Source organism: Mercenaria mercenaria, chromosome 15 (assembly GCF_021730395.1).
Source record: "Mercenaria mercenaria strain notata chromosome 15, MADL_Memer_1, whole genome shotgun sequence".
In the NCBI taxonomy this organism is placed as follows: Eukaryota; Metazoa; Mollusca; class Bivalvia; order Venerida; family Veneridae; genus Mercenaria; species Mercenaria mercenaria.
In genome coordinates, this window is record NC_069375.1 from 70,784,102 (window position 1) to 70,796,331 (window position 12,230).

Here is a 12,230-nt window from a genome sequence, read left to right on the forward strand (position 1 = left end):
TTTTTTTGTCGAACTGTCTGGAGGCATGCCGCTTTAATTAGATATCTATATCCATTAGTTACCTCACACTGGTTCTGAGTGGTTTCTGCACAGGTAATGAGTGGTTTCCGCACAGGTTCTGAGTAGTTTCAGCACAGGTTCTGAGTGGTTTCCGCACAGGTTCTGAGTAGTTTCAGCGCAGGTTCTGAGTGGTTTCTGCACAGGTTCTGAGTGGATTCAACACAGGTTCTGAGTGGTTTCTGCACAGGTAATGAGTGGTTTCAGCACAGGTTCTGAGTGGTTTCAGCACAGGTTCTGAGTGGTTTCTGCACACTGGTTCTGAGTGATTTCTGCACAGGTAATGAGTGGTTTCAGCACAGGTTCTGAGTGGTTTCTGCACAGGTAATGAGTGGTTTCTGCACGGGTAATGAGTGGTTTCAGCACAGGTTCTGGGTGATTTCAGCACAGGTTTTGAGTAGTTTCTGCACAGGTAATGAGTGGTTTCAGCACAGGTTCTGAGTGATTTCTGCACAGGTTCTGAGTGGTTTCAGCACAGGTTCTGAGTGGTTTCAGCAGGTAATGAGTGGTTTCAGGTTCTGAGTGATTTTTGCACAGGTTTTGAGTGATTTCTGCACAGGTTCTGTGTGGTTTCTGCACAGGTTCTGAGTGGTTTCTGAACAGGTTCTGAGTGGTTTCTGCACAGGTTCTGAGTGATTTCTGCACAGGTTCTGAGTGGTTTCTGCACAGGTTCTGAGTGATTTCTGCACAGGTTCTGAGTGGTTTCTGCTCAGGTTCTGAGTGATTTCTGCACAGGTTCTGAGTGGTTTCAGCTTCTTAGTGATTTCTGCACAGGTTCTGAGTGATTTCTGCACAGGTTCTGAGTGGTTTCAGGTTCTGAGTGATTTCAGCACAGGTTCTGAGTGATTTCTGCACAGGTAATGAGTGGTTTCAGCACAGGTTCTGCATGGTTTCTGCACTGGTTGTGCATGGTTACCTCTGCTGGCATTCTCGTTTGAATCCTTTGAAGGACCAGATCCTTTGAGGAGAGGCAAACTGTAATCAAGTCAGTCACACAGATCATTCGAGGATGCAGATGCCCAGAATGCTGAGTTGTCCAGTGTTTTAAGTGTTTCAACCATAGAAAATAGATTTTATATGGAGAATGAATGGGAACAACATGAATTGTTGGGCTGAGCCTAGGTGCTCTAGCTTTCCATGCTTGAGTGAGCAGGGTTTCTCTGTATGTAATATTGTCTTGGATTCAGTGTTGTTATATTTTCTGATCCTTGGAGTCCATTCAAGTTCATGAGTAATAGAGTTCCACTTAAGCCGGTGCTAGGGGGCATGAGAGGTGTTGCACATTTCATAATTACCTTTCATGAACAGACTCAATCAAACCGAAACTGCTTTTATTCTACTTGGTTGCATTCTTTGCTTCTAAAGGATCTTTTTACAAGTTTTATTATTGATGATGTTTACATAAATCTAATTACATTGCAGTGAGAAAGTAATACTTATAACATAACTTAAAACAAAAGAATCAGTATGTTACAACAGTCCACTAATCATTTTCACAGTGTCCACATTTTTTTGATTTTTCAGTAATAACAAAACAGCCCTGTGGTCTTAAATTATCATCAATTTGATTTGAAAGTAACAACACTCAGAAGCAGTTAGATTATTTTGTTATAGATAGAGTTTATGAAGTGAATTCTTCATGAAAAAGAAACCAATAGGGAGTGACGGACCAAGGTTTCTTTTTCTCGAAGAATTCTCTTCATGGACTCTATCTGACAGTGTGAAATCTACGTTTGACTATTCAGAATTCCAGAGTCCGTTGTGTCGGATTCTCCGCCTACCTTTGACTAACAAAAATGTGTCGGCTTCCTTTGAAATACCAGTACAATGAAGGGGTGGTCATTGGTATGCATGCGCATTCAGTCGACGTTCTTTAGTGTGTAGAGCTGCTCTTTAAAAATTATTGCTACACTCGCATAGGTCTTAAGCAATAAGAAACCACATCTTTTGAAAAATAACTCGCTCTGATTGGTCAAAAAAGTAAGTTGCACACTATTTTTCGTTATATGCCCTGTCCCCTATTTTCCACCTTAAATTTTTACATTTTCTGCAGAAGAACCTTTGTCCAGTGTTGATATATCTTGCCATAGGCAGTATGGCAAGGTATGAAAAAACTAACTGAAAAATGTGAAAATGACAAATTCCCACATTAGGTGGTTTTGACCAGGGGGTAACAGTTAATAGTTTAGTATGATGATTGACAGGCATTAATGTGTAAGGCTACAGTTGTGAAATATAGAAATATTTGTTTTTCCGTACCCTGTCAGATCATATTTTATCATGATAATTCACCATAGTCACATTTCTTACTGACTTAATTACTAATATATTCAGAAAAAATTGCTTTCTCTAGTGACAGTTTTATATGAAAGTGTTCTCTCATTGTTTTCTGGTACAAATGAAATTCTCTCAAAATGTGTTAACAATGACTCTTGTATTTTGTTTACCAAATTTTTTGTTATAAACTAATTAATTGACATATGAAAAAGTATTTCTCAAGGTAAATAATCCTGCAAATGAAGAAAAATCAACATTCTGTGCTGGCTTTAACAAAGACTTCGCACTGGTTTTTACCCATTTTCAGTCATTCAGCATGCAAGATATCAATTTTATATCAGGCACTATAATTCAACGACAATTAGTGATAGGCGTGACTTATCCGCTATCCTCGTTGTGTACCGTAGTATTGTTATGAGCCAAATGAGCAGACAGGCCTCGATGCATAAAGTTTATCTATGTATATATATATATATATATATATATATATATATATATAGATGAAGAAATTAAAAAGAAATTCTCTTCATTGTAAATGATTATGAAGTTTTTAAAAAGACTATGTACATCAAAAGTTCAGAATAAATTTTACAGTTCTTCAGCAAAAAAAGGAGGTTGCTTGGTCCTGTTGGCACAGTACGAATGCATGAGCTTAAAAGGATACAATGAAGGTTATAAAACTGAAATTGGGAACCAGGCACTGTTCGAAATCAAACGAATAGAATAAAAGAGAATATCTTTTTATTTCCAATTCCAGAATAGGTATCGCTAACACTACAACCCAACAGAAAAAAAATAATAGTACTTAATGTTAATAATTATAATTGTAATAATAGTAATGAATTAATGTTCTATTTGACAAATTGTAAGAATATCCAAGACATGTGGGGTGTTCAGCAATTTCTTATAATTTGGTGTTAAAGGTTTAAATCCCTGCTGCTAAATTTCACTCTTTACAAAGGTACATAGTATATATATATTGATTGATCAGAAACTATTAATTATTTCATTTTTTCTTTGGCCTTTTTTATTTTATTGTTTGAGAGGGTCAGACTCAGTGGGGATTTAAGGTGTTATTCACCATATTGTATAGATGTCAAATTAACCATGTAGGGAGATTGATAAAGTTTGTCAGGATAGATAACTGTATGTATCCAGTGATTATAAGGTCGTTAGCAGTAATAGATGAAATTTTGATTTGGTCTTACACCCTGTGATTACAAGCAAAAAGTCAGGGGTGTACCAGATTTCCGTTTAGATACCATCACTTATCTAATCGATATCCCTAAATAATATAATAATCTTTCTGGTTCTTTTTTTTTTTTTTTTTTTTTTTAAGTGTTATTTACTGTCGCTTTGTGAAACAATTAACATAAGCTCTATAGAGCTTTTCTGCGACCCTATATTAAGAACAGTTAAAACCAATTATACCTCACCCCCAGCAATTTGCTGGTATCCATTTACAGCTGGGTCGACTGAGGCAATCGTGATAAAGTGCCTTGCCCAAGGACACACCACAGTGGGAGTAGCCAGGATTTAAACCTGGGGCCTTCACCTCCGTAGGAAAGCATCTTAGCCCTCTCGACCAATGCCTCCACAAGAACATGGAGAAATGCAACTTTTTTGCTCTCCTGAGCACAAAGTTCAGGTGAGCTTAGAATTAATCTAATCACCCTGTATCCATCATTGAGACTACCTCATCCTTTACTTTTCAAAGAGAGTTTTCAATTTGTGAATACTCATAAAAAAATTTACTTTCCAATTAGAAGAAATCTGTCTAGGAATTAAGTGTTTAAATATTTGAATATGGACAACTTTTTGGAATTGTAATTTAGCAAAATTTAACATTTTCTCATGTATATATACATATGGCTTGAGGGACCAAAATTATGAAACCAAAATTTTTTGGCCAAAAATTCACTTTTGTTATAATCACTGGAATTACACAACAATTTAGGGAGTCAGTGAACCGAGGCTTGTGGCAATAACTGTTGTCCAACTAATTTTTTTTGTAGTCATTTGTTTGTTTCATACGTTTGGTGTTGTCAGTAAGCTTGCTGTATATATCTGTGATAATATGACAAATATAGATGTCTGTTTAGCTCATCTCCATAACTTGTCTTGTTTTTATGTTATTGTGACCATTAATTATCATGTTTGTCAAAACCTGGGGGAGTAACGGTTTGTCTAGTCTGTCTCAGGATTTGTCCATCCGTCTGTCTGTAAAATTTGGATTCTGGGATTACTTTAAAAGTGTGTAAATAGGTAGATATTCAGTTGGATTACTTTTATTTACACTGTCCCGTGTCTTTGGAACATGGTGGGGGTAAGAGTGAGGTTGGGTGCGCACCATAAACCGGTTTAAGCTCCCCGGTGGTGTTTTTGCCACTGGCCGTTCCAAGGCGGTGCCCCACTGTGTTCCTATGTTTGTTCGTTTTTGTCGTCGTGTGTTGGCTTTGTGTGTGTGTGCGCACGTGTGCGTGTGTGTTTGTGGTGTGCGTGTTTGCGTGCTGTGGGTTTCGTGTGTGGCATTCCCTGTTTGATACTTATCTTTGTTTTTTTTGGTGTGAAAGGATGTTAGCCAGTCTTGCATTAGATTGATCCAGATAACTGTACTAAACTTTTCAATGTGTCTTTCTGTCCTTCAGTCACAAAGAGGCCTTGTTAATACATAGATGTAGACAGGACTTTCTGGAAGAGGATGCGAATATGAGCTGTATGTGAAAGGGTGACTGGTTCGTATTAGGACTTGAACTTTGTCTTTATAAAAAGTGTATGCTCGCCAGATTTGAGTGCGGGTGTCTGTGTCCCCATTCCCTTGATCCTCTGTTGTGTATTTATATTCACCTAAGGCCACACCAAATTGATAAGTTGTTCATCGGATTTTTTTCTGAAAAAATTGAGGCGGCGAGCGAAAAAATAATTTAAATATTTTTTTTGGTTTTTGAGAAAATCAGGAGTGAGCGAAGAGCGAAGAAATATATTTGTCTTCATTTGACTTTCGACTGACTAATAAAAACCTTAAAATAGAATGTATAGCCCTTTTAAATTAAAAATTAAGTCCCCAGGGATTGAGAAAATCTGACCTGCAGACACACAACAAAGCGAACTCGTGAAAAAAGGTAATAACACTGTCATACAGTACACTGTAATCAAATAATGCATGTTTTTGAAAATGCTGTTAGAAAATACGTAATAAACAACAATGCATAACCTTACACCATACTTATCACATACATAATGTGACTTGAATATTTCTGCTATGAAAATGTAGCATTTTTAACTGACTTTCAAAGTTTTTGATACATCAAATATCTCTCTGAGTGTTACTAGATCTATTAAAGCTTTTGATTTGAAACTTAGAATAGTTATTTACTGTCAAAGTCTACACCAGGAGAAACAATACTCTTAAAGTTTGAATCTAGACAGAGTTATGCCCCTTTTTAACATAGAATATTTTTTAATTAAGTTTCATATAATGACCAATAGCTCTGTTACTTTCAAAGCTTCTGACTATTATGCCCCTTTTACTGGCAAAGCTCTGATTCAGAAAAGTCAAGCATGATGTCTTATATACAGCTCTTTTTCTTTCCTTTTTTTTTTTTTGGTTGGGTTTAACGTCGCACCGACACATTTTAGGTCATATGGCGACTTTCCATCTTTGATGGTGGAGGAAGACCCCAGGTGCCCCTCCGTGCATTATTTCATCACGTGCCGGCACCTGGGTAGAACCACCGACCTTCCATAAGCCAGCTGGAAGGCTTCTTCACATGAAGAATTCAACGCCCCGAGTGAGGCTCGAACCCACATCAATGAGGGGCAAGTGATTTGAAGTCAGCGACCTTAACCAACCTTAACCACTCGGCCACTTTTTCTAACTTTAAACTTTCATAACATACTAAATTTGTTGAAACAAAGTCACAATTAAGGTCTGAAATGGAGATTAACGTGCATTAACATTAGTCTACTAAATGATTGGAAAATCGAAACTGTTCTGAAAACAACTCATAATGTAAATTCCTTACCCCACCAACTTTCGTATGCAAATGCTGATCATTTGGACAGGAAAAACAAGAAAACAGATAAGTGACATGCATCAATATGTATTTACCCTTACCAAAATAATGTAGACTGATGTTATCAAATAAATTAGTATGTTTTTCTTCATCCAGTTTTCGATTTTTGTAACATGTAATTTGGTAAACATTTGAAGAAAATGGCGTAACTGCATAAAGGGGGAATAACTTTAGTGCAACTAAATATAAGTGTTATGATTAATTATAGACGATGTGAGCGTAGTATGTATATATTTTGATTAAAATCCATTTGGGAACAATCTGGGACTGGAATTATAAGCATTTATACACTGTTACGTCCGTAAAAACTAGCGCACCAGAAAATTTTTGATTGATTTTTTTCAATGGGGCGAGCACATGCAAAAAACAAAAAAAAATAATTTTTTTTGTGTTTCTGAAAATATACCAGCGGCAAATCCGGTGAACAACTTTTTAATTTGGTGAGGCCTAATTTGCAAACTTCTATTGCTGGTCTTTGTAAAGTAATAACTGTTGACAGTGACTGTTGTGCATCCAGACTATTTGCATATGCTACAACTCTCAAAGTAAGTATAATGCAAGTTGGCAATTGAAGTGAGTTAGAAAAAAAATACATTAAATATTCAGAAATGGCTAAAAAAGTGTGTTATAATGGACTTAAATTACTGAAAAATTGTTGGGGTGTTCTTACACGTCGCACCCCCTCTGAATACGCCCTGGTAATATTTTAAGAATTTTGCTGCTTTTTTAATAATGTCGCATTGTTTAACATTTGGCATAAGTTGGCGGTAAGTGATTCTGCCTTTGTGACCGCCCAGTCGAAATTGACGGCTTATTACCATGGTATTATTAATTCATGGTTTATAATTAAATTTAGAATTAAAAATTACAAGGTGTCGTCAGTCAGTAAATACGATTTTTCTACTTTGTATACGACTTTACCTCATAACTTAATAAATGAAAAACTAACTGCCCTAATTCAAAGGACTTTTGCCAGGGAAAATGCTACTTTTCTCGCTTGCAGTTTCGATAAAGCATTTATTACTAGTTGCATTGTAAAGAATTTTACTATGTGGACCTGTGACGAAGTTTGTAAAGCCCTTTCCTTTTTATTGAACAATATTACGTCAGGTTTGGGAATGCAGTTTTCAGACAAGTAATTGGTATTCCCTTGGAAACAAATTGTGCACCCCTTGTCGCAGATTTGTTTTTATATTGTTATGAAAGAGATTTTTATGTTGAGCCTTTCTCAAGATACACAGGCAGACATTATTACTGCATTTAATAATACATCACGCTATCTGGATGATATTCTTAATATGGATAATCTGTTTTTTGGTCAATTGGTGGGTACTATTTATCCTAGGGAGCTTCAGTTAATTAAAACTAACCATTCGGATACTGATGCTTCATTTTTAGATTTACGACTCTATTTATGACAATACTTATTATGGATAATCCGTTTTTTGATAATGTAATAGTGGAAAATATTTATCCTAGGGAGCTGCAGTTAAATAAAACTAACAACTCGAATTATACTGCTTCATTTCTAGATTTACATTCTCTCTGTTTATAACAATTTTATACATATCAAAATTTATGACAAGAGGGATGAGTTTAATTTCAGTATTGTAAATTTTCCCCATTTGGATGGGGATAAACCTCAGGCTACATTTTATGGCAGGGTTTTTTTCTAGCAAATTTGGGAACATAGCCTATACCCCCAAATTTGGGAATTTTGACGGGTAAGTGTTCCAAATTGTGAAATGTTTAGTCCCATAGGATGTGTTTAAGCACTTCCTCATGCACTTGTTTCACTTTGTACAACCTCTTAAACTTACTTCCATTACAAAATTGTCCATAATTTGGTCAGTAGTTGTGCAATTTTGATGAATTTTTTTTTCAGAATGTAGATTACGAATTTTTGCACTAATTTTGGGAAAAATACATACTTTTTGGCATTGGGAATATAGCCGAATAACGGCTATAAAAACGGCCGAAAAATCCCCCTGTATGGGGTATATATTTCTCAGTTAATTCGATTTGCAAGAGCGTGTAGTCATGTTGAGGATTTCAATAAACGTAACTTATATATTACAAAATAAGCTTCTTCAACAGGGCTATGTATTTTCCATGAATGGTCATACAGTCGCCAGCTATATTACATGTTGGGGAGTTTTATTAGCAAAGTTTCTTAATATGAAAAAACACACACAAGCTTTCTTGTAGTTAACATGATTGTTTTCACTAGCAGTGAAAAAGTTTGTAAAGGATTAGTTGAAGGACTTGTCCCCTTTTTGTGTTGCTATGATACGCAATTAGAGTGACAAAAATGATGTTTGCATTTCAATATTGTCAAGGAGTTCAGGATGTTAGCTTAATACAGGATTTTTTTTTGTACAAAAATGCGAACACCTCCAGATATATTTAAGGTAAATTTAAATGTGATAGCACTAACTATAATGTTTTAATAAATTAAGTTGTGATGTAAATTGCAACTTTTTTACATAGGGTCAATGCAACAAAGAGCAAAGTCCATATTTGGCCAGAGTCAATGCAACAAATAGCAAAGTCCATATTTGGCCAGAGTCAATGCAACAAAGAGCAAAGTCCATATTTGGCCAGAGTCAATGCAACAAAGAGCAAAGTCCATATTTGGCCAGAGTTAATGCAACAAAGAACAAAGTCCATATTTGGCCATATGGGTATTCATATATTCATAAATAATTATCGTATCTATGCAAATAAAAAGATGCAGCAGTGGTCTAGTGGTAAAGAGGACTGCTTCCAGGAATCCAGGGGTTGTGAATTGTGTCAAAATCATTGTGCTCCTTCAAACTGAAAAGTAATTATCATTTATATAAAGAACCACTCAGGGAAGCGTCAGCAATGGGAGCATCTTCTGTATCTCCCACTATCCCACCCTAAAGATTACTAACAGCCTTCTGGCAGAGTTGCCCATATTGGATGGGTCACAGTTGGTTACTATAAATAAGATTTAGTGTTAAACTCACATGCATGCACATTATAATTATACCCTTTGTGTAAATAATAAATTGAAAAAAAAAAGAAGTGCACTGAAGTTTTGCAAGGTGAGAAATATCTTTGGTGAAACTGAATAAAAAGAATGATAGAAGGTGAATATTTATGCTATCATCTATGTTTACACTTTTATTTACAAAACAAACACAGTTTGTAACTTTTATCAAAGTAACAACTGTTCATGTTTGTCAAAATTATTGACTTTGTTTGTCTTGTGTCAATATTGAAATAACATTTGATGTTAGCTTTAATGAACATGCAGAATTTCCCCTGTAGAATTATCACAATATATGCTTTATATTTTCTCAGAAGAAAAGAAGAAAAATATATTGTGGTATTATGTAATATTGATCCAGGGACATTCCATGTAAAAATAGATCTATTTATATGATTTACATAAAAGAGATGGAGAAGATATGAAAAAGAAAACAAGAAATGTTTTGTGTCAGCAGTTCAGTACAGGAAACCTGATCTAGGTTATTAACCCTCACCTTGCTGAATTTCTATAGTGAACTTGTCCTTCCTTCAATTTGAACAATACCATTATCTGTTGAAAGGGGGGCAAATTAAAAAGATACTGACTGAATGGCAAACAGTGCATATCATGATCAGACTGCACGGATGTGCATGCAGGCTGATCATGATCTGCATTGGCTGCAAAGGCAGAATCAGTCGTGTCCAGCATGATAATCCCTTCGAAATGAACCGTTACTGTTCATGAGCAGTGCATGCATAGTTCATGGACACTTCGTGAATTGTTCGTGAAGATAAAATGGCACAAATTCTTGAAACATTCTTAAATACCGTGTTCATGAACAGTGCATGAAAAGTGAAAGATGACTTCAAGAACTAATGTACATGAACAGTTCATGAACTATTCACACCATGAATAGTTCTTGATATTTTATTGAACATGAATAGTTCATGAACTTCTTGCTATATGTTTTTATTGTGCCATTTTATCTTCACGAACAAGCAGTGAACCGTTCATGAACATGATTCTTCATTAGTTCATGAACTACCTGTCATGAGTAGTGCATGAAAAATTCAGGAAAATAACATCATGATTGTTCCTTTAACCTTTTATCATGGACAATTCAAGAACTCTGTGTGATTCTTTAGTGGTACATGAACTGTTCATTAACACTTTTTAAGGACAGTTCATGTCCAGAAATTCATGAACATAAATCAAGAACTGTTGAATGTTAGTTCATGAACAGTACTTTAATGGTTTGAAGTGTTCATGATTTCAAGAACTGCAGGGGCAGGGCTAAAATTATGTCCCTTTTGTATAATTGGTTTGTGCAACAAAGTTGGAGTGATCATAAACTAACATTCAATGTTGGTGCGATGTTTGTCACGGTGACATTTGGCAGGGCACAATAACCACATTCAGCGGGATGACGTTTGGCGGGGCACAATAACCACGTTCAGCGGGATGACGTTTGGCGAGGCGTTATTCAACTGGACATTACATTCAGTGGGGTGCCATAACGGTGTTTGTCGTTGCGTCTCTGCGAAATAACGAAATGGCACAAATCAGCCACCATACTTATATGTCTTTTAACTCCTTCCAAAGTTTTAATAAACAGTGTTGCATATTCCATACCAGGTTCAGAGGCCACTAATTTGCCTGTTAGTTGTACAAACTCCCTGATCGTGTCACATCTGGTTTTGTGATTTCTTTAATTTTTCGGTAGAGGTTCCGACAGGCTGCCAAGAAACATGAAGATAATCTTTTACCATGGAACCTTCAAATACTTTTAGGGTGCACTGTAAGACTGGAGGCAGTGAGATGAAAGGTATCATGTATATTGTCAAGACAAGAAGCAGACGAACTACTTTGAAGGCATGTGTTGTCCATGTATATTTTACCTACATGCATGGCCTCTTGCTAGCATGTTTGTGAAAATTTTGATGAACACAGAGAAAGAAGTTGCTAGACTTACCAATCCTGTGCATTAGTTTTAATGAACATGGGGAAATTTTGCGAACACACAGGGAGAAGTTGCTAGACTAATTAATGCTTTATGACAATTTTGAAAGAACCTGAAAAATTTTCTATCTTGTTCATCAATAGGAATAGAATAGAATGCGTCAGAAATGTCAGTGGAGCCAAAAAAGCAGTTTTGTTGCCTATGTTAGTTACTGACTATAGAGTTACCACTTTAAAATGAATGTTGGACATGTTTTGCCATTCTGAAGTTTCTCCTGTTGAGCTGTGCCCAGGCTTGCTGCCAAAGCCATCACATGATTCTGTAAAAAATATGATTGAAATGTATGAGATTTTCTCTGCCGCCAGGACCAGGACTACATGGTTCAATGCCTGTGACTGATGCAAAAAACTTGATAGCCGGCGGCAGTGACAAAGTATAAATTGTTCTTCGGTCCCTATATGAAGCTACTTTCAGACTCAAGTTCTAAAAATGTTCATTCCAGAGCACAATATCCATATTAAGTATCTTTTTTTTTTTTGGAAAACATGGTCTTCAGTTACCTGGCCAATTTGCATAACACTGGAAAATACCAACTGTTACTGTGTGGTCAGATTACAAAGAAACTTGTCCTGTTTGCTGGTAAATCTCAATCTGAAATCAAATTTAACCTTCAGAACTCAACTTGCCAATCAAAATTTTGTTTAAGTTACGAAAATGGTTCATATATGATGGCTAATTTCTTCCATTTCGTGTTGGCAGGGTGAAAACACGACAACACAAAAACTCGACAAAACCACGTTTGTTCATGGTCAACCATCAAAATTCGAGGTGACTATGGTCAACCATGGTCAACATTTCGTCT

The 12,230-nt window shown here is 36.0% G+C and overlaps 1 protein-coding gene across 6 annotated transcripts in view; it reads left to right on the forward strand.

Moving 5' to 3' along the window:
• The window catches only part of LOC123558132 (disabled homolog 2-interacting protein-like), a 207,598-nt gene that overhangs the window by 4,266 nt on the left and 191,102 nt on the right, over positions 1 to 12,230 (forward strand). The gene's annotated exons all lie outside the window — the stretch shown is intronic.